Source organism: Tachypleus tridentatus, unplaced genomic scaffold (genome assembly GCF_004210375.1).
Source record: "Tachypleus tridentatus isolate NWPU-2018 unplaced genomic scaffold, ASM421037v1 Hic_cluster_1, whole genome shotgun sequence".
Lineage (NCBI taxonomy): Eukaryota > Metazoa > Arthropoda > Merostomata > Xiphosura > Limulidae > Tachypleus > Tachypleus tridentatus.
In genome coordinates, this window is record NW_027467777.1 from 16,987,173 (window position 1) to 17,013,623 (window position 26,451).

Below are 26,451 nucleotides of genomic sequence, written 5' to 3' on the forward strand. Positions count from 1 at the left end.
GCTTTGATTAGTCAGAGAAACTAAATTTATCTTTTTAATTCAAATATGATTTCTTGGTTCATTTCTACTTCGAGTTCTTCAATTAAAGATTATACTTTAATCTAGTCATGTATTAGTTCTGTAAAGATCTATATTGAAATAAAGGAGGTTACAGACCTAATAACAACCCAGTAGAAAATGAATTTTTGTTTACACAAAAATATACGTTACTTTCTTTTTGTTTGTTGGTAATAAGAAATTGTTTCAATTTTATTAAGTTTATCCAGTCACATTAATTGGCACACAACTAGAATAGCATTCAAATAAATACAACTCTAGAAGTTTCCTTGTTAAATCTCCTGTAATTAGCGGATATAACCCTCGGTAAAAAATAGAAATCCCTTGTTGTTCCTAATTATTAACAGTTGTTGTTTTAATTATTTTCCATTGACGGTCCTATTTATTATCTATTGTTGGTTTTAATTATTATTCGCTGATATTTCTAATTATTATCTATTGCTCTTCGTAATTATTGCCAAACATGCTTGCCCTTTCAGCCGTGGGGGCATTATTATGTGACGGTCAATCCCACTATTCGTTGGTAAAAGAGTAGCCCAAAAGATGGCGGTCGGTGGGGATGACTAGCTGTGTTCCCTCTGGTCTTACACTGTTAAATTAGGAACGGCTAGCGCAGATAGCCCTCGTGTAGCTTTGCACGAAATTCAAAACAAACCAAACCAAACTAGGTATCAGGATCATAAAACAAATATTCAAGTTAACATTTTTAATAACATGGACACGTTCAGATTTGCAGTTATGAATGTTCCATTTCCAAATACGAATATTGTAGATAAGTTATGTTACTGTATGCACTACGTACGGCATATTAGTTATATTTGTCCGGCATGGCCAAGTGGGTTAAGGCGTGCGACTCGTAATTTGAGGGTCGTGGGATCGAATACTCGTCGCACCAAACATGTTCGCCTTTTCAGCCGTGGGGGCGTTATAAAGTTGCGATCCATCAAACTATTCGTTGGTAAAAGAGTAGCCCAAGAGTTGGCTGTGGGTGTTGATGACTGGCTGCCTTGTGTTACACTGCTAAATTAGGGAAGGCTAGCGCAGATAGCTCTCGTGTAGCTCTGTGCGAAATTTAAAAACAAAAAAATTAGTTATATTAGAATTTGCTTACCTTTACAATACTCTTAGAAAGAGCTCGTAAAGTCTGTGATTTTAACAAACAAGACTTCTTCTGTTATATTTTTTAAAAAATCATTTATTTTGGTGGAAATTGAACAGTATTCGTGTTACTGATTAAAGTTGTATAAAGTTTACAGAATATTGTGACCTTTCAAAATCTACATCCACACTTTACTTATTTTGGTAATTATTTAGGGTTATAGTGAATCGAGTTAATGTATTAAAATCATTGGTTTTACCTCTCGTTAATTTAAGATCTTGTCATGAATACTCAATTTTACGGTACTATTGTGTGGCATTTGCCACACTTGCGAATATTCTAACTTTCTAAGATATATCATTGTCATTAAACACCTTATGAACTTTTCACGTTTACCTTTTAATTTTTACACAAGACTCGACTTATTTTATCTGCTTCTTGTCCACCTCCAAGTGGCTCAGCATTAAGTTAAAGGTTTTGGTCCCCATGGTGGGCAGAGTACATGTAATATAGTGTGTAGCATTATACCAAACGACAGCCAATACAAATGGGTTCCATGAGTTTTATTAAGTGCACAAATTAGTTCAAGTGTGAATAATTATTCTAAGTTGTCTGATGTTGATGGAACAGATTAGCCGATATTTATTACTTCTTTACGATAGCTTGAGCTGAAGGAACATCAAACTATATGTAACCCACGATTTCACATTGCTATTACAATTACTGACAAAGGAGACGCTAATGTAGTTTGGAGCTATGAACTGTACATAGATGAACTGGAGACATCTATCCGACACCTAATTTTACATGTGATGGAATTCACCGTTGTACGCAAACTCAAAGAGCCGACACCATAAACAGACTAACCGACGAAGGGCGAAACTTTAGTTTATAAGATCCTAGAATGTCTATCTTTTGTACTCCCAAGATCCATAACCCTAAGATTTCAGGAAGGCTCATCATGTTTGTGTACAAGTGTTCCACAAAACTGATTTCTAATTTTATTGATAACATTCTTTATCTTATCGTACATAAATTAAGGTTCCTACAAATTGTTCATAATCTTCATGGGTAATGTAATATCTCTTTACATATTCAATCTTTACATTGAAGGCTTAAAACCTCTCAAGTTTTTTCTTGATGGACGAGTTATACTCCTACCTTCCACTGATAAAATTTTACAACTTGTACTGATTCTAAATATATTTAAGTTTAATGACAATTACTCTATGTTGCTATGGGAACCAGAATGGAATATTCGTATACAAACTGTTTGTTTAATAATTTGGATTTTGTTTTTAAGAAATGTTCCCTATTTGTACAGAAGGTATATTGACATCATTCCCGGAAACTTTATTCGTGACAGGACTCAATTTGGCAGCTTTATTATTTTAATTATGTTTCAGCCTGTTCAACCCTTCTTTAACTTTCAGCTGGCGGCAGATCGTTATTGAAAATAACAAACTGTTCAGTCTGTGTCTCTTGGTATTACGTCCAGTGCAAATGTTGACGATTATATTTCTTCATATGTTCATCTTTCTTGTAGGTTTCAAAAAAGTTCAGCCACACTGACATCCATTTTCCTGTGTTACAGATGTAGCTTAACAATGGCATCCATCCATTTTTTTTGTGTTACTGGTATAGTTTAGCACTGACATCCATCCATTTGCTTGTGTTATTGAGGTAGTTTAACACTGACATCCATCCATTTCCTCGTGTTACTGATGTAGTTAAATACTGATATCCATCTATATCCTCGTGTCACTGATGTAGTTTAATACTGGCATCCATTGATATCCTTGTGTTTTGATGCAATTTAACCCTGATCTTCCTCGACCACTTCACTCTCTAATTTTACAGTAATAATCATATTTTCAATTTCTTCCTTTCTCATTATATGTCCCAGGAAACTCAGTTGTCTTTCTCTGGTGGTTATAATCAAATTTTTCTGTCTCTGATCTTCTTTGTACTTCCTCATTGGTTTTATATGGTCTACCCACGGAACAAGTACCATTCTTCTGCAAAATCACATTTCTGTGGTATCAAGTTGCTTTTCCATGCTAGACGAAATGGCTTCCATTGTTCTCTATGATCGTATGGACTGTCTTTTTTTTTAAATCTTGGTTTGTTTCACCCACCACATTTTATGTTCAGTTCCTTACTTACAGTTTTTGAGTTTACGTCGCAATCTGCAGTAATGATGATGATTTTATCTGATGGAATGATTGCCTTCTTCCTAATCGAATCTTACGAAAAGCTTTCTTTAAAGCTAGTCATAAACTTCTTGAGACGTTGTCACAAAGATAGGACGTAATAAACTCATTTTAACTCAAACCACTAAGATTACGGGAGGAACTTTCACATTCTTCAAACTGATACTGACACTAAGGGTGTTTTAACTGAAGAATCTGTTACTGGTTTAGACACAGTTAACACCTTCTAGATTTTACTTTAGAAATATGTTTATCAGGATATGTTATATGGTATATAGTTTGTAGCCTTTGTAACTTGCTCTACAATGGTGAGACAGATTTCGTGACCACAGATGACACATATTAAATCTTAATCTGAATTTATTAGTTTCAGTACAGTTTTCAGATGACAAACATCTCACTGATCTCCAACCTGGAGCTCTAAGATATAAACTAACAGACTGTTGTTTATGTGAACGCGAAGAATGATGTGTTACTTATACTTCAGGTACAATCTCTTCACTTGGTTTGTACGAAAAAATTTTCTTTTGTGTAACTTCACTTCTGACATCCTATGACCTTTCTCTCTGTTAAACCCTCACATATCAGCTTTATATATTAACTTCACGTCTGACATCCTATGACCATTCTCTGTTAACCACACACTTATCAGCTTTATTTATTAACTTCATTTCTGACATCCTATGACCATTTCTCTCTGTTAACCCCTCACTTATCAGCTTTATTTATTAACTTCACTTCTGACATCCTATGACCTTTCTCTCTGTTAACCCCTCTCTTATCAGCTTTATTTATTAACTTCACTTCTGACATCCTATGACCATTCTCTCTGTTAACCCCTCACTTATCAGCTTTATTTATTAACTTCACTTCTGACATCCTATGACCTTTTCTCTGTTACCCCTCCCACACTTATCAGCTTTATTTATTCTTCCTGCTCCGCTTTCATTAACATTATTTATTTGGAACAGATGATTTACCAGTATTATTAGATCACACTTCTAATCATGTTCCATACGTTCTTCTACTGCTACTTTGTGCAGTGATATGTGAATTTGCTCTGTGCATAATATAAATATATTCGCTCTTTCTATTTATCACTATTTAGGTCCTTTGAGTGAACCTAGGAGGGTCAGGTACAACCCTGACATCTTCCTCCCGCATTTATTGTGTCATTAATATTTTATGTTTGAGGCCACTATTAAATGTGAAACACAACATAAAAGAGGGGAACAGTTTCATTAATGTTCACTAATGTGAAATCAAAATCTCTAGAGATCAGGGCCATGTACTTGTTGGAACGTTCATTATTTATACTAGGACACACTCGTTATAGAAATAGTCCACATACTCCAATGTTCTTCATGTTGTTGGATTATTTTATGCGTATTTACGTAAATACCATTTTAATACTCTATATGATAAAACTACAATATGATGAATTAGATACTTATAGCAATAGGTGACATATTTACTTGACTTATAGTACATATTTAGAGATGAGTCATACTTAGGCTCATTTACATCATTATGGGCCCGGCATGGCCAAGTGGTTAAGGAACTCGACTCGTAATTCGAGAGTCGTGGGTTTGAATGCTCGCTCTTTCAGCCATGGGAGCGTTATAATGTTACGGTCAATCCCACTGTTCATTGGCAAAAGAGTAGCCCAAGAGTTGGCGGTGGGTTGTGATAACTAGCTGCCTTTCCTCTAGTCTTATACTGTTAAATTAGGAATGGCTAGCGCAGACAACCCCTGTATAGCATTGCGCGAAATTCAAAACATATCAAACAGAAAGAAACTAATCCAACTCCACTTTTTCAGATCATTAACCAAATAAACCCTTATGAAGATGGATGTGTATGAGGAGCACATTAGGCATATAATACTTTATGAGTTTAGAAGAGGCAATAGTACAGCAGAAACTACATGAAGCATTCAAAATGTTTATGATACGGAGTCTTTCAATGAAAGTAAACGTCCAAGGTAATTTCATAAGTTCACTTCAGGTGACTGCAGCTTAACTGATGTGTCACATGCAGGTCGTACTGTTGAGTTTAATGATGACTTGCTGCTGGCTGCACTTGATGAAGATTGTGCTGTGACAGTTTAAGAACTAGCATGGAAGCTTAATTCAACCCATTCAACAGTTCACCGTCATCTCCAACCGTTTGGAAAATGAGTCTCCCATGATTTGACAAAACCCAGCCTTAGAGCAAGAGCGGACATTTGCACTTCTCAGCACTCGTGAACGTGACTCACCTTTCTTGGACAGGTTAGTGACTGGAGAAGAAAAATGGATATTTTATAAAAAATGTTAAGCGCCGCAGGTAAACTGGCTAAAGCACAGCCCAAACTGAGCCTCCACCCTAGGAAAGTCTTGTTAAGCGTTTAGTGGGATATTGTTGATCTGTGATCCACTTTGAGTTGTTGCTACTTAATGTAACGATTACATCAGACTTCTGTTTCCAACAGTTAGAGCGCTTGAATGTTGCACTGAAAGAAAAAAGGCCTGTTATCACTCGTAAAGATGTTGTGTTACATCAAGATAATGCACGGCCCCATCCAGCAAGGATTACATCTGCAAAGATTGAGAGCTAAACTGGAAAAAACTTCCACATTCTCGTTATTTTTCAGACCTTGCTCTATCAGATTATCATTTATTCCGAAGCTTACAGAACTATCTCAATGGAAAAGAGCTTGGAACACATGGAGATGTCAAAACTACCCTCTCTACATTCTTCTCCTCCAAACCCCAAGAATTTTATAGAAGTTTCATTCAGAAGCTTGTTACTAAATGCATTTGATGCCTTATTTTTAAACATTGGAACAGATATAAACGCATGTATGACTGACGCAAAATATAATCAACAGTGACTTTTAAAGAACCATGTGACTTAAGATCTGAGAACTCTTTGTTGACAATCCATATTGTTACTTTTTGAAATATATACGCGTGTTTTCTGAACACATATTATAAACGATACTCGAAATTAATCATAAACGGCAGAATAAATCATACTGGGGTATGTGTGAGTACGTAGTGTAAATAAATCACACTGAGGTATGTATGACAGAAGCTAACTACGTAGTGTAAATAACATTTTAAAATATATATTCGACATTTTATCTTTTTTACTTTCATAAAAATATTCAACCGATAAAAACAACCACATATTTTAATACACTTGACATGCAATACAATCGTCTTCTGCACATGAAACGGAAGTAGCAGCTGCTGTACATGTTGTTGTGTATATATTTGTGATATGTCGTGAAGCTTTATAATTTTCAGAATTTCCTCACGTCTTTCATATGACTTTTGGTTGTGTATATATATGGCCATTTTATAATTATTATAATTATTTATCTAACAGCCTTCGATAATAAATAATATTATTTTCTACTTATTTCTTCTTGGAATACAAAAGTGTTCCATTACGTTTCCTCCCGAAACAGTAAAGTAATATAAAAATATATCGATTATTGCTAAAATTCAATAATTAAGTTTTACTTTTTTCTGAGCTCTGCACTTACAATCGAGCGAAAACCATTCCCAATAAAAATACCAAGTAGATATAATATAATACTATTCTTATTATAATATTAAGATTCCCAGTTTGGCCCTGTAGACAAAAGTTTCATCTTTCGAATGCGCCCTGGTCATGGTATTTTCATCATTTTAATCAAAATTTGATGAACCTACGTGATTGTCTGACGTGAGGAACGTATTATAATTATATTATTATTGTTGTCTTTAAAATTGAATGTGGATATGTCTGATATAAAACCAAGCGATACACAAACATTCATGTATGAATCTGTCTTACACATAGAAATAACTGGTACACAATTATCCAACTATACAGCTGTCTGACATAAAAGAGAGGTGATACAAAACCATCTAGTATGGGTCTGTCTGCATAGAAAAAAATTAGTGACACATTCACATATAACAGGAGAACTGTCTAATATAAACAATAATGATATACAGACAAACAACTATAGCTCTCCATGACATAGAAAAACAAGTGAAACACAAATATAAAACTATAGGTTTGTCTGATATAGAAAAAAAAAGTGATACATACACATCCAACTATAGGTCCTTAAGACATAGAAAAGTAAGTGATGCACAAACATCCAACCTTAGGTCTGTCTGATAGTTAAGTATAGATCTGTATGACATAAAAAGAACTGACACACGAACATCCATGAATAGGTCTCTTCGAAGTAGATAAACAAGTGAAACTCAAATATCCAGCTATAGGTCTGTCTGACATGGAAAGCCAAGTGTTACACACACGTCCAAGTATGAGTATGTCTGGCATAGAAAAGAAGTAATACACAAATATCTAAGTATGAATATGTCTCAATTAGAAAAATAAGTGATGGACATACATGTAAAAACAGATTTGTCAAACACAGGAAAGGAAGTCATACACAAGCATACAACTATAGGTTTGTCTGATATATAAAACAAGTGATACACCAACATCCAAGGGTGGATCTGTCTGACGTAAATAAAATAAGAGATACACAAAATTTCTTCTGATAAACAAATATGCAAGTATAATTTACTCTGGCATAGAAATAGAAGTGACAAACAAACATAGATTTCTCTGATGTAGAGAAAGAATCGATACACAAACATATATCTATAGCTTTATCTGACATAGAAACCAAGTGATACACTAAAATTTATCTATAGATCTTGATGACGAGAAATCCACTTGAAATAAAAATGCATCTCAGAACTGCTGGTATGGGTATTAAAACATTTACTGAGAAGGAGAGAACAACGTTTCGACCTTCCTAGGTCATCTTCAGGTTAAGAAAGAGAGAATTTGCAAGTGACCATTGCTGGACATATGTCTTAGGGATGAGAGTATAAACGGGTACAGGATTGTAGGGGGCGATGCAGTTGGATGTTAGGTTATGTCAATTAGATATAACTGTCTTAGTTTTTCAAAACTGTTACCAATATGCTTAGAGTTATACCATCGATCAAAATAAACATAGTTTTCGTGGGCGAATTCTATATAGGTTTGATTAGCTTGCTTGCGAAGATGACCTAAGAAGGTCAAAACATTGTTATGTACTTTATTTTAATTAAAGATTTAATACCCATACAAACAGTCTTGAGAACATATAGTTTCAAACAGCTTCACAGTCTATGTGAACCTGTGGAAGATAAGTGGATTTCTTATAACATGCTCTTACTATGATCATTCTGTTAAATCCTCCACGCAAATTACTTGAAACCCAAATAACATTTATTCGTATCTTGATTCTGGATAAGCATTCAACAAACTGAAAGAAAGAATTGATCAGTACTCTGTGTTCATATTTTGAATTCTTGAAGATCCACTCATTAGGTAGAGATGGTGGTAATTTTGCAGATAGCCCTTCCAGTAAAGGTTGGGTGAAATTTACTCAGCTCGTATCCATAAAAGTAATTATACTATAATTTTTTGATAATGTAAGCATATCTTTGCAATATTTGACAGTTTATTGGTACACACTGCCGAGCTTTTGAAAAACAAAATATGCTATTTTCAATTAAATATTAAGATCTTTAATTAAAGATTTTCTTTAATTTTTTCGTTACCAGGATGTTGACTGTTCAACATGCAAAATAATTTTGATTTTAAGATTAAAAAAATTTTTAGGGATCAGAACATTTTCAGATTTTCCGTACAAAATCTTTATAATCCCCAGTTAATTATGAACGTCGTTTTTATCAACCAAACTTTATATTTATCTGTTATTTTCACTACTTTATCTTCATACGGGTTGGTTCAATTTGACAGACTTCGTAACCTGCATAAAAAATTGGGGAATAAATATAAATTATGTTGTTGTTCCTAGGAAAACTACATGTGACGACATATAAACAGAAATGCTTAATCTAAATATCATAACAATATACATGTTACTTTTAGTATATTTTCCAGTCAGTAGTGCCTGGCTAAAGTTATGGAAATTGCAGTTACGCTGCTCACGTGCAATGATGTTACCGTATTCAAGAATATAAAACTGTCCTTTATAAAGCAGTATACTAGTGTTGTTTTGCAATATACAGTTTGTTTGTGTTTCGAATTTCGCGCAAAGCGACACGAAAACTATATGCGCTAGCCGTCCCTAATTTAGCAGTGTTAGACTAGACGGAAGGCAACTAGTCATCACCACCCACCGCCAACCATTGGGCTACCCTTTAGCACAAATAGTGGGATTGACCGTCACATTATAACGCTCCCACGGCTGAAACGGCGAGTATGTTTGGCGCGACCAGGATGCGAACCCACGAACCTCAAATCACTAGTCGCACGCCGGACCCAAAATTGTAACGCTTAATCGAGCCAGCCAGGATTCGAACCTGGAATCTTCTGATCCGTAGTCAGACGCGTTATCCATTGCGCCACTGGCCCGCTTTGATTAGACCGAGAAACTAAATTTATCTGTTTAATTCAAATATGATTTCTTGGTTCATTTCTACTTCGAGTTCTTCAATTAAAGATTATACTTTAAGCTAGTCATGTATTAGTTCTGTAAAGATCTATATTAAAATAAAGGAAACAAAAATATACGTTACTTTTTTGTTTGTTGGTAATAAGAAATTGTTTCAATTTTATTAAGTTTATCCAGTCACATTAATTGGCACACAACTAGAATAGCATTCAAATAAATACCACTCTAGAAGTTTCCTTGTTAAATCTCCTGTAATTAGCGGATCTAACCCTCTGTAAAAATAAGAAATGCCTTGTTGTTCCTAATTATTAACAGTTGTTGTTTTTAATTAATTTCCATTGACGGTCCTATTTATTATCCATTGTTGGTTTTAATTATTATTCGCTGATGTTTCTAATTATTATCTATTGCTCTTCGTAATTATTGTCCACCTAATTATTATTGTTGTTCTTAATTAGCATCTGTTATGTTTCCTAATTATTATCGATTATCGTTTCTAAATAGAATAATCAACACAACAGATAAAATGATAAACACTCTTTCTGTTGTTAGGTTCTGATTAAAAATGTTAATTTGACTACACTTAACTTAGGCACCATTCCTTTTACCAGCGTGTCCAAAACTGTTTCGGTTCACAGCACCCTTAGTGTCTCAGCAATTTGTCTCACCTTAGGCAAAAAGAAAAAAAACCCTAACAATTCCGTTTATGAAGTCGTTAGGTCCAAACAACTTAAAACTCAGTAACTATTTTTATCTTCTAAAAACGTTGTAGCCGTCTGAAAGAATAATACACGTAAATTGAAGGTAAAACAATACTTTTATTTCATTTTTAAACAACCACAATTACTAATGGGATGTGTGCGCCTATTGGGTACTGCACAGCTTACCTTGGAATCTGATTGGACACCAACACTCTCATTTCCTGTTCCACACTGATTTTCGCGCGGTACTTGTTTTTTATCACAGGGAATTCAGGTTCGCTGAGCCTTAACACTTAACAGAGGATATTCATCTCTTATTGATATCCAAAATGAGTTAGTTCCATGTTGTAAGATTCTGTTTATAAAGTCTTGTCGGCCCGGTATGGCCAAGCGTGTTAAGACGTGCGACTCGTAATCTGAGGGTAGTGGGTTCGCATCCCCGTCGCGCCAAACATGCTTGCCCTTTCAGCCGTGGGGCATTATAATGTGACGGTCAATCCCACTATTCTTTGGTAAAAGAGTAGCCCAAAAGATGGCGGTCGGTGGGGATGACTAGCTGTGTTCCCTCTGGTCTTACACTGTTAAATTAGGAACGGCTAGCGCAGATAGCTCTCGTGTAGCTTTGCACGAAATTCAAAACAAACCAAACCAAACTAGGTATCAGGATCATAAAACAAATATTCAAGTTAACATTTTTAATAACATGGACACGTTCAGATTTGCAGTTATGAATGTTCCATTTCCAAATTCGAATATTGTAGATATGTTATATTACAATATGCACTACTTACGGCATATTAGTTATATTTGCCCGGCATGGCCAAGTGGGTTAAGGCGTACGACTCGTAATTTGAGGGTCGTGGGATCTAATTCTCGTCGCACCAAACATGTTCGCCTTTTCAGCCGTGGGGGCGTTATAAAGTTGCGATCCATTAAACTATTCGTTGGTAAAAGAGTAGCCCAAGAGTTGGCTGTGGGTAGTGATGACTGGCTGCCTAGTCTTACACTGCTAAATTAGGGACAGCTAGCGCAGATAGCTCTCGTGTAGCTTTGTGCGAAATTCAAAAACAAAACAATTAGTTATATTAGAATTTGCTTACCTTTACAATACTTCTTAGATAGAGCTCGTAAAGTCTGTGATTTTTAACAAACAAGACTTCTTCTGTTACATTTTTTTAAAAATCATTTATTTTGGTGGGAAATTGAGAACTATTCGTGTTACTCATTAAAGTTGTATAAAGTTTACAGAATATTGTGACCTTTCAAAATCTACATCCACACTTTAGTTATTTTGGTAATTATTTAGGGTTATAGTGAATCGAGTTAATGTATTAACAATCATTGGTTTTACCTCTCGCTAATTTAAGATCTTTTCATGAATACTCAATTTTACGGTACTATTGTGTGGCATTTGCCACACTTGCGAATATTCTGACTTTCTAAGATATATCATTGTCATTAAACACCTTATGATCTTTTCTCGTTTACCTTTTAATTTTTACACAAGACTCGACTTATTTTATCTGCTTCTTGTCCTCCTCCAAGTGGCTCAGCAATAAATTAAAGGTTTTGATCCCCATGGTGAGCAGAGTACATGTAATATAGTGTGTAGCGTTATACCAAACGACAACCAATACAAATGGGTTCCATGAGTTTTATTAAGTGCATAAATTAGTTCAAGTGTGAATAATTATTCTAAGTTGTCTGATGTTGATGGAACAGAGTAGCCGATATTTATTACTTCTTTACGATAGCTTGAGCTGAAGGAACATCAAACTATATGTAACCCACGATTTCACATTGCTATTACAATTACTGACGAAGGAGGCGCTAATGTAGTTTGGAGCTTTGAACGGTACATAGATGAAGCTGCAGACATCTATCCGACACCTAATTTTACATGTGATGGAATTCGCCGTTGTACGCAAACTCAAAGAGCCGACACCATAAATAGACTAACTGACGAAGGGCGTAACTTTAGTTTATAAGATCCTAGAATGTCCATCTTTTATGTACTACCCAAGATCCATAAACTTGAGATTTCAGAAAGGCCCATCATGTTTGTGTACAAGTGTTCCACAAAACTGTTTTCTAATTTTATTGATAACATTCTTTATCTTATCGTACATAAATTAAGGTTCCTACAAATTGTTCATAATCTTCATGGGTAATGTAATATCTCTTTACATATTCAATCTTTACATTGAAGGCTTAAAACCTCTCAAGTTTTTTCTTGATGGACGAGTTATACTCCTACCTTCCACTGATAAAATTTTACAACTTGTACTGAATCTAAATATATTTAAGTTTAATGACAATTACTCAATGTTGCTATGGGGAACCAGAATGGAATATTCGTATACAAACTGTTTGTTTAATAATTTGGATTTTGTTTTTAAGAAATGTTCCCTATTTGTACAGAAGATATATTGACAACATTTCCGGAAACTTTATTCGTGACACGACTCAATTTGGCAGCTTTATTATTATTAATTATGTTTGAGCCTGTTCAACCCTTCTTGAACTTTCAGCTGGCGGCAGATCGTTATTGAAAATAACAAACACTTCAGTCTGTGTCTCTAGGTATGTCCAGTGCAAATGTTGATGATTATATTTCTTCATAGATTCATGTTTTTTGTAGGTTTCAAAAGTTCAGCCACACTGACATCCATTTTCCTGCATTGATGTTATCGTATTCAAGAATATAAAACTGTCCTTTACAAAGCAACCTGTCTTAGTATACTAGTTTTTTGTTGGGTTTTGTTTGTTTTTTTTTGCAATTTTCAGTTTGTTTGTGTTTCGAATTTCGCGCAAAGCGACACGAAGACTACATGCGCTAGCCGTCCCTAATTAAGCAGTGTAAACTAGAGGCAAGGCAACTAGTCATCACCATTATTGCCAACTCTTAGGTTATTCTTTTACCAACGATTAGTGGGATTGACGTCACATTATAACGCCTTCACGGCTTGAAGGGCGAGCATGTTTGGTGCGACGAGGATTTGAATCTGTGACCCTCATATTATGACTCGAGCGCCTTTACTACCTAGTAATGCCAGGCTATAATATATAGTCACATTTCAGTTATAATACGCTACCTATATATGCACATATATTTTCCTATTTAAAAATACATTTTAAACTTACTTTTTATAAAACATTATAACTTATCAAACTTTGTAATAAGCTGTATTTTGGTCTAAAAATAAGAACTTACCAGTTTGAAAATTTGTTTCTCAAAACTGGTACGACGTCATAAAAATTGATACTGTCTGAGAAAAACACAGTTGAAGGATATTCTGCGCTTTCGATTGATTACCCACATATCATAAACAGAAATAAGAGTATATAAGGTCGCGTTTACAAATATGGAAAGAGAGTAGAAGGGTCTGTGTTGGAATAGGTACATGAGCGATACCTTAGCAAACTAGGAAGATTGTAGGTTATTTGTTGATATTCTAGCTTGTCAGTAATTTGAGTTCCTAATTCGTAAGAAACTGCAGACTTTGTACTTGGACATACAGCATGACACACAGAAGTTAATGTGTAGGATTTCTTTTAATATTTACTTTTAAATAAAGGTATAAATTAATGTATCATACTAAAAGACGAATTATAATCCACAATTTGATACCAAACTTGTTAAAATACATTAATAAAATAATAGTTCAATGAAATTTAAGTGCGAGTCAACAAACGTGATATGGCATGACCTTTGACCCATACCTGTCACGATAGACCTGTAGCACTGTTATTACAAGTACAACATCGAAAAGAACATGTTATTGTTTGTGAAACTAAGACATTGAATGTTACATAAAAGGGGTGTTGTTCCACTTGTTAAGATTAGCTAAGTGTTATCGAGCCATCAGTCATTTCTATTATTAGTCGTATAGTCACAAAATACGCAACACTGAAGTTAGTTGTACGTTTTGCAATTTAGAAGGCTACATAGGAATAAGTGTCCATAATCTTCAGAAGTATAACTTTAATATCTTGATGAGATATAGATAAGAGGGAAGCACAATATATTAAAGACGACCAACCTAACGTACAACAGAGTGTCATTCAAGATGTGAAAATCACATGTAATGTGGTACAACACTTACTCTACGGACATTACCTAGTCCCATCGGACGTAACCATAACTAATTGACATACAAGTAACTTCTAATTTATATATGGTGTATCTTCAGAAAATTTGCTAGACTTTCACTAAACATTACAAGGTTTTCACACAAAAAATAAGATTTTTAACAAAGTATTTTTATTAATATTTCTTCGTGAAATTATCGATTCATTTTTTAACTAGTACTAGAGAAAAGTGATTTCATTTGGAGATTAAAATTTCAAAAATCTCACATTTCACTTGTATAATTTCTAGAACCTCTTAAGTGAATATATAATTTTTTTTAGTAAAATTTTATATTTTTCTGTTATTACGTTTATTACTTCATTCTTCAGCCTAAAGAAAACTCATCAAATATAATGAAAAGAAAAACCTAAATATCAGAAATAAAATGAGCAGCTGTCTCCTTTCTTCTAGGCAGCTAGTCATCACCACTCACCGCCAACTCTTAGGTTACTCTTTTACCAGCGAATAGTGGGATTGACTGTCACATTATAACGCCCACACGGCTGAAATAGCGAGCATGTTTGGTGTAACTGGATTCGAACCCGCGACCCTCGTATTAGAGTCGAAAACCTTAGCACGCCTGGCCATGCCGGCCCTAATCAAAAGGATTCAAAGTTCGTACCCTGAGAGTTTCAACTGTTAAACATGTCCGATGAATTTTCTGTGTTTATTTTACTCTCAACACCTAAAGTTAAACCCACTGTAAATAATGCTGTAATACAACCTACAGAGCAAGAACACACGTGAAAAACATAAAAGTTTTATTAGTACTTGCCATTTTTCCAAGAACACAATATTGTACCAAGCGGTTTATATTTCATACAACATTTACAAAATAAATTTCCAAGGCTAACAAAATTGCAATTAGAATGTGTCAAAACATTTATTGTATGATTCAAAGTTGCGCTGCTCCAATAAACTTTGTAGGTTCTGAGTCTCGCCAATCAATTTACCTCGCAGGTGTTTCTGTACCGCTTCTCATTGCCTCCCAGCGAAATCACGCAAGTACAGCGGTATGTCTCCGGATTTACAACGCAAAATCAGGGGTTCGATTCACCTCGGTGGGATCAGCAGATAATCCGATGTGGCTTTGCTATAACAAAAAACACACCCAGTAAAACAGTAATATGTCTGCGGACTTAAACCTCTAAAAACCGAATTTCGATACTCGTGGTGGGCAGAGTACAGATAGCCATTGTGTAGTTTTGTACTTGATTCTAAACAAACAAACTTCTCCTTATCTGTTTGATATCTGTCGAATTTCGTAGCATGTATGTACGATGGGGTTATTTGGGCACATATTTTAATACTGCCCTCTTGTTTTAAAGTTGTCAAGTTTCGAATGTGGTTTTAATGTTACCTCAGTTTAGACTTTAGACAATTAGAAACACACAAATGCAGTAGGCCTAACTATATAATGGCCTATAAGAGTATACTATGTCGGCTAGCGTACGTCAAATATGTCTTTAAATATACATATACTTATTACTGTTTACTCATAAATGTTTAAATTTTAGTTATATTTCTTAAAACATAGAAAGTAAATGAGAAATACAGTGCAAAACATTGATTTAGTGTACGTACCCGTGTTGTGAAATTCTGTACTCGTGCATTCGTACTATCATTAAGCCTTGTCTAGACTTGAGGGTGGGGTATGTAGAAATAATAATTTTGTAAACTCTAAGCAATAACTTTTGAAAAAAAAAAACACATCAAATTGCAGTATTAATATCCCTCAAAATTCCTGTAATTTAGTGGGTCTCCAAGTGAAGTACATGTGGGTTGAAAAATCCTATTCCTGTTCAGAGGCACGACTTAATAATCACACATCTAGTTCTGACAAAATTCTTTCATTCGCCATCAAATCACTAATAAACAACTGTTAGAATTACGTAGAGGGAAAATTCTTCCATTTGTTTTAAACTTGAGCTACTCAGTAGTAGGTGGTACTAGTTAAGAACTTTCAAATGATTGATGCGAAGGGCGGAGCCACTCTATGAGATTTGTTAAACATAATAATATCTCAGCACCTCATAGAGGTGGGAGGTTCTTATTTTAAATTTAGATGATCTTTATCTCCAAGGCCTGGCATGGCCAAACACGCTCGCCCTTTCAGCCGTGGGGCGTTATAACGTGACTGTCAATCCCACTTTTCGTTTGTAAAAGAGCAGCCCAAAAGATGGCGGTCGGTGGGGATGACTAGCTGTATTCCCTCTAGTTTTACACTGCTAAATTAGGGACGGCTAGCGCAGATAGCCCTCGTGTAGCTTTGCACGAAATTCAAAACAAACCACACCAAAGTAGGTATCAGGATCAAAAACAAATATTCAAGTTAACATTTTAATAACATGGACACGTTCAGGTTTGCAGTTATGAATGTTCCTTTCCAAATAGGAATATTGTAGATAAGTTATGTTACAGTATGCACTACTTACAGCATATTAGTTATGTTTGCCCGCCATGGCCAAGTGGGTTAAGGCGTGCGATTCGTGTAATTTGAGGGTCGTGGGATCGAATACTCGTCGCACCAAACATGTTCGCCTCTTTCAGCCGTGGGGGCGTTATAAAGTTGCGATCAATCCAACTATTCCTTGGTAAAAGAGTAGCCCAAGAGTTGGCTGTGGTGGTGATGACTGGTTGCTTTGTCTTACACTGCTAAATTAGGGACAGCTAGCGCATGTAGCTCTCGTGTAGCTTTGTGCGAAATTCAAAAACAAAACAATTAGTTATATTAGAATTTGCTTACCTTTACAATACTTCCTAGAAAGAGTTTCTTCGTAAAGATTGTGATTTTAACAAACAAGACTGCTTCTGTTACATTTTTAAAAAATCATTTATTTTGGTGGGAAATTGAACAGTATTTGTGTTACTGATTAAAGTTGTATAAAGTTTACAGAATATTGTGACCTTTCAAAATCTACATCCACACTTTAGTTATTTTGGTAATTATTTAGAGTTATAGTGAATCGAGTTAATGTATTAACAATCATTGGTTTTACCTCTCGTTAATTTTAGATCTTGTCATGAATACTCTAATTTATGTGAAACCGGTGTGTGGCATTTGACACACTTGCGAATTCTATCTCTAACTTTCTGAGATATATCATTGTCATTAAACACATTATAAACCTTTCACGTTTAACCTTTGATTTTTACAACAAGACTCGACTTATTTTATCTGCTTCTTGTCCACCTCCAAGTGGCTCAGCAGTAAGTTAAAGGTTTTGATCCCCATGGTGAGCACAGAGTACATGTAATATAGTGTGTAAGCGCTATACCAAACGACAACCAATACAAATAGTTCCATGAGTTTTATTAAGTGCATAAATTAGTTCAAGTGTGAATAATTATTCTAAGTTGTCTGATGTTGATGGAACATAGTAGCTGATATTTATTACTTCTTTACGATAGCTTGAGCTGAAGGAACATCAAACTATATGTCACCCAACGATTTCACATTGCTATTACAATTACTGACGAAGGAGGCGCTAATGTAGTTTGGAGCAATGAACTGTACATAGTTGAAGCTGGAGACATCTATCCGACACCTAATTTTACATGTGATGGAATTCACCGTTGTAACGCAAACTCAAAGAGCCGAACACTATAAACAGACCAACCGACGAAGGACGTAACTTTAGTTATATAAGATCCTAGAATGTCCATCTTTATGTACCAAAATACATCCATAAACCAGAATTTTGTGGAAGACCCATCATGCCGGTGTACAAGTGTTCCAGTAAAACTGATTTAAACTTATTGATAACATTCTTTTATCTTATCGTACATGTAAATTAGTTCCTACAATCATCATAACTTCACGGGTATGTTATATCTCTTTATATTCAATCTTACATTAAAGGCTTAAAACCCCTCTGCTTTCTTGATGGACGAGTTATACTCGTACCTTTCACTGATAAAATTTTACAACTTCTACTGAATCTAAATATATTTAAGTTTAATGACAATTACTCTATGTTCCTATGGGAATCAGAATGGAATATTCGTATACAAACTGTTTGTTTAATAATTTGGATTTTTCTTTTAAGAAATGTTCCCTTTTGTACAGAAGGTATATTTATATCATTTCCGGAAACTTTATTCGTGACAGGACACAATTTGACAGCTTTATTATTATTAATTATGTTTGAGCCTATTCAACCCTTCTTTAACTTTCAGAAGGCGGCAGATCGTTATTGAAAATAACAAACTGTTCTGTTTTGTGTCTCTAGGTATTATGTCCAGTGCAAATGTTGACGATTATATTTCTTCATATGTTCATGTTTCTTGTAGGTTTCCAAAGTTCAGCCACACTGACATCCATTTTCCTGTGTTACAAATGTAACTTAACAATTACATCCATTTATTTCTTTGTGTTACTGATATAGTTTAACACTGACATCCATCCATTTCCTTGTGTTATTGAGGTAGTTTAACACTGACATCCATTAATATCCTCGTGTTACTGAAATAGTTTAACACTGACATCCATCTATATCCTCGTGTTACTGATGTAGTTTATTCCTGACATCAATTTCTGTGTTACTGATGTAGTTTAACACTGACATCCATCTATATCCTCGTGTCACTGATGTAGTTTATTACTGACATCCATTTCCTTGTGTTACTGATGTAGTTTAACACTGATATCCATTCATTTCCTCGTGTTACTGATGTAGTTTATAACTGACATCAATTTCCTTGTGTTACTGATGTAGTTTAATACTGGCATCCATTGATATCCTCGTGTTACTGATATAGTTTAACACTGACATCCATCTATATCCTCGTGTTACTGATGTAGTTTAACACTGGCATCCATTCATATCCTGGTGTTACTGATGCAGTTTAATACTGGCATCCATTGATATCCTTGTGTTACTGGTGCAGTTTAACCCCGATCTTCCTCGACCACTTTACTCTCTAATTTTACAGTAATAATCATATTTTCAATTTCTTCCTTTCTCATTATATGTCCCAGATAACTCAGTTGTCTTTTCTCTGGTGGTTATCATCAACTTCCTCTGTCTCTAATCTTTTAGTACTTCCTCATTGGTTATATGGTCTGCCCACGAAACAAGTAACATTGTTCTGCAAAATCACATTTCTGTGGTATCAAGATGCTTTTCCATGCTAGACGAAATGACTTCCATCGTTCACTATAATCTTATGGACTGTTTTTTTTAAAAAATCTTGATTTGTTTCACCGACCACATTTTGTGCTCAATTTCTTACTTACAGTTTTTGAGTTTACGTCGCATTTGCAGTAATGATGATCATTTTATCTCATGGAATGATTGCCTTCTTCCTAATCTAAACTTACGAAAAAAAAGGTTTCTTTAAAGCTAATCAAAACTTCTGTGAGACGTTGTCACAAGAGATAGGACGTAATAAACTCACTTTAACTGAAACCACCAAAATTAGCGGAGGAACTTTTCATTCTTCAAACTGATACTGACACTAAAGGTATTTTAACTGAAAAATCTGTTACTGGTTTAGACACAGTTAACACCTTCTAAATTTTACTTTAGAAATATGTTAATCAGGATTTGTTATATAGTATATTGTTTGTAGCCTTTGTAACTTGCTCTACAATGGGGAGACAGATTTGTGACCACAGATTACACATATTAATGTGAAATCAAAATCTCTAGAGATCAGGGCCATGTACTTGTTAGAACGTTCATTGTTTATATTAGTAAACACTCGTTATACAAATAGTCCACATACTCCAATGTTTTTCATGTTGTTGGATTATTTTATGCGTATTTACGTAAATACCTTTTTAATACTCTATATGATAAAACTACAATATGATGAATTAGATACTTATAGCAATAGGTGACATATTTACTTGACTTATAGTACATATTTAGAGATGAGTCATACTTAGGCTCATTTACATCATTTATGGGCCCGGCATGGCCAGGTGGTTAAGGCACTCGACTCGTAATTCAAGGGTCGTGGGTTCGAATGCTCGCCATGGGGCGTTATAATGTTACGGTCAAAAGCACTGTTCATTGTCACAAGAGTAGCCCAAGAGTTGGCTGTGGGTAGAGATAACTAGCTGCCTTCCCTCTAGTCTTATACTGTTAAATTAGGGATGGCTAGCGCAGGCAACCCCTGTATAGCATTGCGCGAAATTCAAAAGAAATCAAACAGAAAGAAACTAATCCAACTCCACTGTTTCAGATCATTAACCAAATAAACCCTCATGAAGATGGATGTGTACGAGGAGCACATTAGGCATATAATACTTTATGAGTTCAGAAGAGGCAATAGTACGGCAGAAACTACATGAAGCATTCAAGGTGTTTATGATACGGAGTATTTCAACGAAATAAAATGTTGAAGGTAATTTCAGAAGTTCAGATCACTTGACTACAGCTTAACTGATGTGTCACATGCAGGTCGCCCTGTTGAGTTTAATGATGACTTACTGCTGGCTGAAATTGATGAACATTGTGCTGTAACAGTTTAAGAACAAGAACAGAAGTTTAATTCAACCCATTCAACAGTTCACCCTCATCTCCAACAGTTTGGAAAATGGGTTTTTCATGATTTGACAAAACCCAGTTTTAGAGAAAGAGTGGACATTTGCACTTCTCTGCACTCTCGTGAACGTCACTCACCTTTCTTGGACAGGTTAGTGACTGGAGATGAAAAATGGATATTTTATAAAAAATGTTAAGCGCCGCAGATAAACTGGCTAAAGCACAGCCCAAACTGAGCTTCCACCCTAGGAAAGTCTTGTTAAGCGTTTGGTGGAATATTGTTGATCTGTGATCCACTTTGAGTTGTTGCTACTTAATGTAACGATTACATCAGACTTTTGCTTCCGAGAGTTAGAGCGCTTCAATGTTGCACTGAAAGAAAAAAGGCCTGTTATCACTCGTAAAGATGTTGTGTTACATCAGGATAATGCACGGCCCCATCCAGCAAGGATTACATCTGCAAAGATTGAGAGCTAGACTGGAAAAAACTTCCTAACCTTCTTATTCTCCAGACCTTGCTCTATTAGATTATCATTTGTTCCGAAGCTTGCAGAACTATCTCTATGGAAAAGAGCTTGGAACACATGGAGATGTCAAAACTACCCTCTCTACATTCTTTTGCTCCAAACCCCAAGAATTTTATAGAAGTTGCATTCAGAAACTTGTTACTATATGCATTTGATGCCTTATTTTTAAACATTGGAACAGATATGAACGCACGTATGACTGACGCAAATAATAATCAACAGTGACTTTTAAAGAACCATGTGACTTAAGATCTGAGAACACTTTGTTGACAAACCATATTGTTGCTTTTTTGAAATATATACGCGTGTTTTCTGAACACATATTATAAACGATATCCGAAATTAATCATAAAGGCAGAATAAATCATACTGGGGTATGTGTGAGTACGTAGTGTAAATAAATCATACTGAGGTATGCATGACAGAAGCTAACTACGTAGTGTAAATAACATTTTAAAATATATATTCGACATTTTATCTTTTTTTACTTTCATAAAAATATTCAACCCATAAAAACAACCACAGATTTTAATACACTTGACATGTAATACAATCGTCTTCTGCACATGAAACGGAAGTAGCAGCTGCTGTACATGTTCTTGTGTATATATTTGTGATATGTCGTGAAGCTTTATAATTTTCAGAATTTCCTCACGTCATTCATATGACTTTGGTTGTGTGTATATATATATTATTTTATAATTATTATAATTTTTTATCTAACAGCCTTCGATAATAAATAATATTATTTTCTACTTATTTCTTCTTGAGTACAAAAGTGTTCCATTACGTTTCCTCCCGAAACAGTAAAGTAATATAAAAATATATCGATTATTGCTAAAATTGAATAATTAAGTTTTACTTTTTTTCTGAGCTCTGCACTTACAATCGAGCGAAAACCATTCCCAATAAAAAATACCAAGTAGATATAATATAATACTATTCTTATTATAATATTAAAATTCCCAAAAGTTTCATCTTTCGAATGCGCACTGGTCATGGTATTTTTATCATTTAAATCAAAATTTGATGAACCTACATGATTGTCTGACGTGAGGAACGTATTATAATTATATAATTATTGTTGTCTTTTAAAATTGAATGTGTGTATGTCTGATATAAATAACAAGCGATACACAAACATTCAAGTATGAATCTGTCATACACATAAAAATAACTGGTACACAAATATCCAACTATACAGATGTCTGACATAAAAAGAGAAGTGATACAAAACCATCTAGTATGGGTCTGTCTGCATAGAAAAAAAATTAATGACACATTCACATATAACAGGAGGACTGTCTAATATAAATAATAATGATATACAGACAAACAACTATAGCTCTCCATGACATAGAAAAACAAGTGAAACACAAATATAAAACTATAGGTTTGTCTGATATAGAAAAAAAAGTGATACATACACATCCAACTATATGTCCTTAAGACATAGAAAAGTAAGTGATGCACAAACATCCAACCTTAGAACTGTCTGATAATTAATTAGAGATCTGTATGACATAAAAAGAACTGACACACGAACATCCATGAATAGGTCTCTTCGAAGTAGATAAACAAGTGAAACTCAAATATCCAGCTATAGGTCTGTCTGACATGGAAAGCCAAGTGTTACACACACGTCCAAGTATGAGTATGTCTGGCATAGAAAAAAGTAATACACAAATATCTAAGTATGAATATGTCTCAATTAGAAAAATAAGTGATGGACATACATGTAAAACAGATTTGTCAAACACAGGAAAAGAAGTCATACACAAGCATACAACTATAGGTATGTCTGATATATAAAAAAGTGATACACCAACATCCAAGGGTGGATCTGTCTGACGTAAATAAAATAAGAGATACACAAAATATCATCTGATAAACAAATATGCAAGTATAATTTACTCTGGCATAGAAATACAAGTGACAAGGAAACATGGATTTCTCTGATGTAAAGAAAGAATCGATACACAAACTTCCAACTGTAGGTCTGTCCGACCTCGGAAAATAAGTGATGGACAAACATACATCTATAGCTTTATCTGACATAGAAACCAAGTGATACACTAAAATCTATCTATAGATCTTGATGACGAGAAATCCACTTGAAATAAAAATGCATCTCAGAACTGCTGGTATGGGTATTAAAACATTTACTGAGAAGGAGAGAACAACGTTTCGACCTTCCTACGTCATCTTCAGGTTAAGAAAGAGAGAATTTGCAAGTGACCATTGCTGGACATATGTCTTAGGGATGAGAGTATAAACGGGTACAGGATTGTAGGGGGCGGTGCAGTTGGATGTTAGGCTATGTCAATTAGATATAACTGTCTTAGTTTTTCAAAACTGTTACCAATGTGCTTAGAGTTATACCATCGATGAAAATAAACATAGTTTTCGTGGGCGAATTCTATATAGATTTGATTAGCTTGCTTGCGAAGATGACTTAAGAAGGTCAAAACATTGTTGTGTATTTTATTTTAATTAAAGATTTAATACCCATAAAAACCGTCTTGAGAACATATAGTTTCAAACAGCTTCACAGTCTATGTGAACCTGTGGAAGATAAGTGGATTTCTTATAACATGCTCTTACTATGATCATTCTGTTAAATCCTCCACGCAAATTACTTGAAAACCCAAATAACATTTGTTCGTATCTTGATTCTGGATAAGCATTCAACAAACTGAAAGAAAGAATTGATCAGTACTCTGTGTTCATATTTTGAATTCTTGAAGATCCACTGATTTGGTACAGATGGTGGTAATTTTGCAGATAGCCCTTCCAGTAAAGGTTGGGTGAAATTTACTCAGCTCGTAACCATAAAATTAATTATACTATAATTTTTTGATAATGTAAGCATATCTTTGCAATATTTGACAGTTTATTGGTACACACTGCCGAGCTTTTCAAAACAAAATATGCCATTTTCAATTAAATATTAAGATCTTTTAATTAAAGATTTTCTTGTATTTTTTTCGTTACCAGGATGTTGACTGTTCAACATGCAAAATAATTTTGATTTTAAGATTGAAAATATTTTTAAGGATCAAAACATTTTCAGATTTTACGTACAAAATCTTTATAATCCCCAGGTAATTATGAACGTCGTTTTTATCAACCAAACTTTATATTTATCTGTTATTTTCACTACTTTATCTTCATACAGGTTGGTTCAATTTGACAGACTTCGTAACCTGCATAAAATTGGGGAATAAATATAAATTATGTTGTTGTTCCTAGGAAAACTACATGTGACAACATAAAAAACAGAAATGCTTAATCTAAATATCTTAACAATATACATGTTACTTTTAGTACATTGGCCAGACAGTAGTGCCTGGCTAAAGTTATGGAAATTGTACTTACGCTGCTCACGTGCAATGATGTTACCGTATTCAAAGAATATAAAACTGACCTTTATAAAGCAACCTGTCTTAGTATACTAGTGTTGTTTTGCAATATACAGTTTGTTTGTGTTTCGAATTTCGCGCAAAGCGACACGAGGACTACTATGCGCTAGCCGTCAATAATTTAGCAGTGTTAGACTAGACGGAAGACAACTAGTCATCACCACCCACCGCCAACTATTGGGCTACCCTTTTTAGCACAAATAGTGGGATTGATCGTCACATTATAACGCTCCCAACGGCTGAAACGGCGAGTATGTTTGGCGCAACTGGATGCGAACCCGCGAACCTCAGATCACTAGTCGCACGCCTTAACACGCATGGCCATGCCGGACCCAAATTGTAACGCTTAATCGAGCAAGCCAGGATTCGAACCTGGAATCTTCTGTTCCGTAGTCAGACGCGTAATCCATTGCGCCACTAGCCCGCTTTGATTAGTCAGAGAAACTAAATTTATCTTTTTAATTCAAATATGATTTCTTGGTTCATTTCTACTTCGAGTTCTTCAATTAAAGATTATACTTTAATCTAGTCATGTATTAGTTCTGTAAAGATCTATATTGAAATAAAGGAGGTTACAGACCTAATAACAACCCAGTAGAAAATGAATTTTGTTTACACAAAATATACGTTACTTTTTGTTTGTTGGTAATAAGAAATTGTTTCAATTTTATTAAGTTTATCCAGTCACATTAATTGGCACACAACTAGAATAGCATTCAAATAAATACAACTCTAGAAGTTTCCTTGTTAAATCTCCTGTAATTAGCGGATATAACCCTCGGTAAAAAATAGAAATCCCTTGTTGTTCCTAATTATTAACAGTTGTTGTTTTTAATTATTTTCCATTGACGGTCCTATTTATTATCTATTGTTGGTTTTAATTATTATTCGCTGATATTTCTAATTATTATCTATTGCTCTTCCTAATTATTGTCCACCTAATTATTATTGTTGTTCTTAATTAGCATCTGTTATGTTTCCTAATTATTATCGATTATCGTTTCTAAATAGAATAATCAACAACAGATAAAATGATAAACACTCTTCTGTTGTTAGGTTCTGATTAAAATGTTAATTTGACGACACTTAACTTAGGCACCATTCCTTTTACCAGCGTGTCCAAAACTGTTTCGGTTCACAGCACCCTTAGTGTCTCAGCAATTTGTCTCAACCTTAGGCAAAAAGAAAAAAAAAAACAACTAACAATTCCGTTTATGAAGTCGTTATGTCCAAACAGCTTAAAACTTAGTAACTATTTATATTCTAAAAACGTTGTAGCCGTCTGAAAGAAAAATACACGTAAATTGAAAGTAAAAACAATACTTTTATTTCGTTTT

General features: G+C 34.5%; 1 non-coding gene across 1 annotated transcript; it reads right to left on the bottom strand.

The window, feature by feature from the left end:
• Positions 1-9,725: 9,725 nt before the first annotated feature.
• TRNAR-ACG (transfer RNA arginine (anticodon ACG)) lies at positions 9,726-9,798 on the bottom strand. Its single transcript has one exon. It is a non-coding gene; the product is annotated as a tRNA-Arg (tRNA).
• Between the last annotated feature and the right edge of the window lie 16,653 nt (positions 9,799-26,451).